The 7,346-nt window shown below is 36.3% G+C and overlaps 1 pseudogene; it reads right to left on the bottom strand.

Annotated features, from left to right (window-relative positions):
- Window positions 1–2,261, bottom strand: part of LOC111387915 — a 7,557-nt pseudogene extending 5,296 nt beyond the window's left edge.
- Between the last annotated feature and the right edge of the window lie 5,085 nt (window positions 2,262–7,346).

Raw genomic sequence — 7,346 nt, 5'->3', positions numbered from 1 at the left:
AGTGAGTTTACTTTCCAGGTTCATGAATGAACCAAGCAAAAATCAAGGCATTGAGTTCAAAAAGGAAAATAACTTCAACCTTGTTGGCTACACTGACAGTGATTGGGCAGGCTCACTTGTTGACCGCAAAAGTACATCGGGCTACATCTTTTGTCTTGGAACAAATATTATTTCATGGAGTTCGAGGAAGCAAAGGTCTATAGCACTATCTTCTGCAGAAGCGGAATACATTGCAGCTGCGGATGCCGCTTGTGAAGCAGTTTGGCTTAGAAGAATTCTAAAAGACTTGATGTTTGAACGACAAGAGCCAACAACAATACATTGCGACAATATGTCAGCAATTGCTATGACAAAAAATCCAGTTTTTCATGCCAGATCGAAGCATATTGAACTACGTCATCACTTCATTCGAGATTTGGTAAGTCGAAAAGAAATTTGCATGGAATTTATCAATACAAATGATCAGCCAGCAGACATTTTAACAAAGGCAGTCACATTTGACAAGTTCGACAAGATCAAGGAAAAACTCAAGATTACAAATTAAGAGGGGGTGTTAAATGTGGCATTAATTTGTAATCTTAGGGAATAAATAAGGTTACATGCACTTGAAGAAAATGTATCAGGAAAATACATTATGCAAATTCATGAATTATTAGGTATCCATTTATATTCCCATGTCTCTAGAGTTATCCATGTGGTCCTATAAATAGAGGTCATTCTTGTAGTCTCATAGTAAGAAGAAAAAAAAGAAGAAAACATTATTGAGTGTGCTGTAGCAGTTCAAAAACTATCAATAAAAATTCAAGTTTTTCTTCAACACTTCGTTTCCGCACTAACAGTTGGGGGGGTGTTTCTAGATTACAAAATTGAAAAAAGAGTTAACCCATCCCAAGTGCACAGGATGGTAGAGTAAATTATAACTACCTGCGATGATTTTGGTAGAATTTGTCAAGCTGATAATATACATATATCGGTTGCTTCATATGCTTTGGAACCTGGCAATAACACATAGTTGAGATCCAATTGTTAAATTTCGTTCTTAACTGAAATCAGTAATTAGTAATTACTAATGACTAACTCACCCTGAGTGTTCTATTGCAGTTCTTAACTCGAGAGCTTTGTATAAATCCAACTTTGTCATTTCTTGCATCAGAAGGAATGCAATCAGCATCATACCGACGAACAATTTCAACTACCTGATAAAGAGAGAGAGAGAGAGAGAGACTTTTCAATTAGAAAAAAATGCTTAAAGGGAAAGAGGAAGCAATGAAAAGGTGACCCAATAGTTGAATCCGAACTTACATCCCGGGAAGCAAAGAGGGAGACAACTCCAATGGGAATAAAGACAACGCTATGCAAAAATCACCGGCACTAGAAAAAGTGCATTACAGGCAAGTAATGCCATCAGTAGAATAAAATCAGCAAAACAGATAAATGACCAGAAAAGCCATTAGGGGTCTGCAGGAACTTTTTAAAATCTCACCCATTTAGGTGTAAGAATAGGCTTGCATGCAGGAAGTTCCTGTTGCGTGAAACTTGAATCTGAAGCACATATTTGGGGGGAAAAATCTTAGATAATTCTCAATCACATTGATCAAGTAAAATGAGAATTTTTGTTGCATCATGATAACGACAAAACACTCATATTTTGAAGACTAACAAAGGGGTTGGCTTGACACTCCGATATCTAATATTCTACAAGAATCACATAACATTATTTGACACCAGAAAACATTTACTGCCCTCAGCTTACATTGTGTTTCACAATCTCTATTTAGAAAGTTCAAAATAATCCATAGTACAAACAAGCAGTAAGTGCTCATTGAAATTACTATTCAAGTAATTCAGATGAACCTGAACTCTCTAAATGGAAATGAATAAGTTAGCAATTTTCAGTAAGGAAAATCAGCTGCAGGAGAACTATTAGCTTTCATGATCTTTAAATTCAAAAAATCCTAATCCTTCAACACAAAATTAATTTAATCCATGATGCATTAAATTGACCAAAAATGCTAAATGTTCTAAGAACTTAATTTATATCCGCACAAAAGAATATCAATACTTACATAACCATATATTTAAAAATTTAAGATTGTATTTTTAAATTCATGACAGAGCTATTTCGATAGATTTGCTATATGTGAATTAAGGTGGTTCAAATTCTTTTTCAAAGTTTTCAATTAAAGATCAAACTTTGAGCCCATAACTAGGCAAGTCCTCACATTCCCAGTAAATTTTCTACCAGACAAACTAAAATAGCGAGTACGAGATATATATTTCAACAATAAGCATTGTTGGAAAATACGGATAATGGGTCGCCCATGTGGGGTGACCCGACCCGAAGGATTTTATAAGGGTTAGAGGGAGTGGTTTGAATTTAAATTTCAAACCCATAACTCCCAAGTAATCACTTGAAACTTCCATCTAGAAGTTATGGAAAAGAGGGGGCAAAAAAAAAAAAAAAAAGCAGGACATGAGAAAAATGATGAAAAAATTTGTATGGAAATTCATCTCAAAATTGGAAAGTCCCCAGAATCATATTTTTGGCATGAAATCTCACAAGAAATGGCACTTAGATTGTGGACAAAGAAAATGCAGAATTTGGAGATTTGAAGGCAATGTGATTCAACCAGACAAAGATCTTGGAATTCATCATTTCAAGTAAGTTTATTGACTCGAAATTCATGTCAAAGCATGTTGCGAATTTTCTGTTGGTATTTTTAATTGGTAGTGTATAGAGTGGAATTGGGATCTCATATACCGTATTTGTGTTGTAGACACTGGATTCACACTCACCGTATTTGCAACTCACCGTATTTGACAGTGCAACTCACCGTATTTGACAGTGTAACTCACCGTATATGGTGGCTTAGTATTTCTAGTGTAACTCACCGTATTTGCACAAAAATTTGCATAAAGTGTTTTATTCACACACTAACTAAAATACTCCAAATTTTTTCACTTATAAATAGAAATACCGTATATGTGAAATCAATTTTTCCCACATATAACGAATTAGAAAAAAAATTTTATTTTATTTATCTATTTCTAAAATAAATTTTAAGCACGTTGCAAATTAAATAAATGAATATGCATAATTGCAAACTAAATAAATAGCAGATATAAATTCAACTCGAGGCCTGTGTAAACACAGTTTCCTTAAGACAAATTCGCTTCCTCACCGTGGTGCTAGAGATTTAATTCGAGCGTCTATCTCCTAGGATACAACGGAAACCAGCAGAATTTGAGCATCGCGATTCTACTCCGGCGAACTGGGCGGGTGTTCGAATAATATCAATGGACATAGGAGGAGATGGAACAAAATAGAAAATAGAACTATACCAGATTGCAGTGTATAAACTGCTGGAAATTGCAGACGAATTCTTTGTTTGAACCGCTGGAAAAGAAGTGAATTATATAGACCGAATTTGACCTTTAGTTTTCTGCATTAACTATTGCAGTTTTTGGAGTTACATTTCGATTTCGACCATTGGAGTTTTATGAGTTTCAGAGACTCAAAAGTTATTTGGAAAAACCGCAAAAAAATTACAAAATGCGGACAGTCCAAACTGGCCAGTTTTTGCTCTGTTCGGTCCGACATTCATGTGCGCAGGTCGCGCCAGCACCCAAGTTCAAGGACCGAAGGCTATTTCTGTCCGTGATTTGCACCCCCTGCGTGCGCAAGTGGAGAGAGCCTCTATGCTACACATGATCACACTATTCCAATGCATAGCCATATATAAAGTAGTTTTGGTTTCCATATTTTTCCTATGTGGGACAAAGTTTTCCCACCAACATAGACCATTTCCAATGGTCTACTTTAGACTCCAATTTCTCATTCACCCGAACTTCATTTTTAACAAATAAATACATGACTTTGATGTTCTCGCTGAAGAGAACACATATCAACTTTGATATTCCAAATTGGACCAACGGGTCCCACCGAAAATTGTGCCAAAAGTGAGCTAATTTACTTATTTTTCCAACAATCCCCCACATGAATGAAAATTGGGAGAGACACGAAACGTGAGACATAAGACTTGGTGATAAAGTTCAACGGTTGACGCCTGCATAGGATAGGTAGGTGTTACCCTTTGAACCTTCCCTTGTGAAAGCATATTTACTTTACTGGCTGACCAGTAGACGTGATGTCTTTGAACTGTTATGCTGTTTGTGTAAATGATGATATACTTCACACAGGATTCTTCCTAACACCCTTCAGTTCTCATTATTGTGTTCGTTTTGGCCATGACCATATGCCTGGTTCTCTAAGAGTTTCTAAGAATTGAGTCCCACACAATTCTCTTAGAAGCGACCCCACTTCTTTCTCACATAGGTGATTTCTTATTACAAGTAACCCTCATTACTTGGCTCGATTTTCGATGGGTAAGAATCATTAAAAGCCTATTGCTTAACCTTCATCCTTACGGGCATCACTATTATATCATAGGAATGGACAGGAGGTGATACCCCCACAGTGATTTTATCAAGTCTTTATAGTTAGGTTATCCATTTGATCCTAGATCTTGGGATCTCCAGTCAACTATGTTGTGTTTCCTTTGTAATGACTTATTCTTTCAAAGGCTTGAGTCCCATTCCTTTCGATGATTTCTCAACTAACTCTCTATTTAACCATTTGGTTAGTGGATCTGCAATGTTATCATTTGACATAACATAGTCAATTGTGATAACTCCAGTTGAGAGTAGTTGTCTAATGGTATTGTGTCTACGACGTATATGTCTAGACTTACCATTGTACATCTTACTCTGTAACTTTCCTATTGCTGATTGACTGTCACAATATATGCAAATTGTAGGCACAAGTTTGGACCATCTTGGAATATCCTCTAAGAAGTTGCGCCTAGGGCTATAAACTCAGATTTCATTGTAGATCTGGCTATAACCGTTTGCTTAGAGGATTTTCATGAGATGGCAGCACCTCTCAAAGTGAACACATATCCACTGGTAGGCTTTGAGTCTTTTATATTAGATATCCAATTAGCATCACTGTATTCTTCAATGACCACTGGATGTCTAGTGTAGTGTATTTCATAGTCACGAGTATATTTTAAGTACCTCAGCACTCTTACTATACATTTCCAGTGATTATTTCCTGGATTACTCGTATATCTGCTCAATTTACTGACTGTGTAGGCTATGTCTGGTCTTGTACAACTCATTAAGTACATCAGACTTCGAATAACTCTCGAGTATTCTACTTGAGAGAAACTTTTACCTTTGTTTTTAGAAAGATGTTGACTCGTATCTATCGGTGTTCTAGCCAAACTAGTATCATCCTTGTTGAATTTTTCCAAAATTTTGTCCACATAATGTGACTGGCTTAGAACAAGCCCATCTGATATTCTTGAGATTTAGACTCCAAGTATAACATTAGCTAAGCCCATGTCTTTCATATCAAATCTCGAATTTAATATATTTTTAGTGGATTCAATCATCTTATCGTTACTACCAATAATAAGCATGTCGTCAACGTAAAGACATAAAATGACATAGCCATCTTTAGTGCCTTTGACGTAAACACATTTGTCACATTGATTAATTTTAAATCCACTCTCTATCATGATATTGTCAAATTTTTCATGCCATTGTTTTGGTGCTTGTTTCAAGCTATATAGTGATTTCACTAGTTTACAGACTTTCTTTTCCTGTCCTGGTGATAAAAACCCCTCGAGTTGTTCCATGTAAATTTCTTCTTCTAAATCTCTATTTAGAAAAGCCGTTTTAACATCCATTTGATGTGCTTCTAAATTTCGCAAAGCAGCAATCGCAAGTATCACCCTAATAGATGTTATTCTCGTCACTGGAGAATACGTATCAAAGTAATCAAGGCCTTCCCTTTGTTTGTAATCTTTTATTACTAATCTGACCTTGTACTTTTCGATAGTTCGATCTGCATTCATTTTCCTTTTGAAAATTCATTTGTAGCCTAGTGGTTTGCATCCAGGAGGAAGATCCACTAGCTCCCATGTATGATTTTGCAGTATGGAATCTATTTCACCTTTAATGGCATCTTTCCATTGAGGTCCTTCCGAGAAATTCATAGCTTCTTGATAGCTTTGAGGTTCGCTTTTTAGCATATACGGCAGAAAATCAGGACCATAAGACTTTTCTGTCCTTTCCCGTTTGCTGCGTCTAACCTCAATCTCCTCATCTAATTCTTCGTCCTGACTATTTTCAGTCATTGTTTCATATGTTCGTTTAGAGAAGCTGGCTCCTCGATTCCATTATCGTGTTTTTGTGTATGTCTGGAATTTTTGAATCATACACAGGAAATTGATAAGCACTGCTGTTACGTGCATAGCCAATGAAGGCACAGTCTATAGTTTTCGAGCCTATCCTTACCTTCTTTGGTGTTGGAACAACCACTTTTGCAAGACACCTCCATACTCGCAAGTGTTTATAAGTATACTTTTTTCCTTTCCATAACTCATAAGGGGTCTTTTCCGATTTCTTTCGGAGCACCTTATTTAAAAGGTAATTTGTTGATAACACAGCTTCCCCCCACATGTTCTGAGGTAGCCCAAAACTTACTAGGATTGCATTCATCATTTCTTTTAAGATACGATTTTTTCGTTCAGCTACACCGTTTTGTTGCGGTGAATAAGGTGCGGTGGTTTCATGTATGATTCCGTGTTGTGCACAAAAATTGGCAAACGGTGCTCCATACTCACCACCTCGATCACTCCGCAGTACCTTAATTTTCTTATTAAGTTGAGTTTCAACTTCATTCTTATAGAGAACAAATTTCTCTATAGTTTCATCCTTGCTTTTAAGCAGATACACATAACAGTATTTTGTGCCATCGTCGACAAAAGTAATAAAATACTTGTTGCCACCTCTTGTTTGTACAAGTTTTAAGTCACAAACATCACTGTGAATTAAATCAAGTGGTTCTGTGTTCCATTCAACTGACTTAAAGGATGACCTTGTCAATTTTGTCTCAACACAAGTTTCACACTAATGTTCGGAATCATTATGGAACTAGGGTATGCTATTCGAGTTAACTAGTTTACGTAAATTATCATAGTTAACATGTTCTAGTCTACCATGCCACAAACTAGAAGACCCAAGGAAATAAGCAGAAGAATTTGCTTTATTCATTTTTGGTTTCACAACCATTACATTCAGCTTAAACATACCGTCAGAAGCATAACCTTTTCCGACAAACATTCCACTTTTTGATAGAATTACTTTGTCTGACTCAAATACAATGCGAAAATCATGCTTATTCAAAAGCGACCCGGACACTAAATTCTTACGAATTTTCGGCACATATAACACATTGTTGAGAGTCAGCTCTTTTCCCGAGGTCATCTTCAGAACCA

This window comes from Olea europaea, unplaced genomic scaffold, assembly GCF_002742605.1.
Source record: "Olea europaea var. sylvestris unplaced genomic scaffold, O_europaea_v1 scaffold437, whole genome shotgun sequence".
In the NCBI taxonomy this organism is placed as follows: Eukaryota; Viridiplantae; Streptophyta; class Magnoliopsida; order Lamiales; family Oleaceae; genus Olea; species Olea europaea.
The sequence above is the reverse complement of the archived record's forward strand: the minus strand, read 5'-3'. Positions and strand labels throughout refer to the sequence as shown.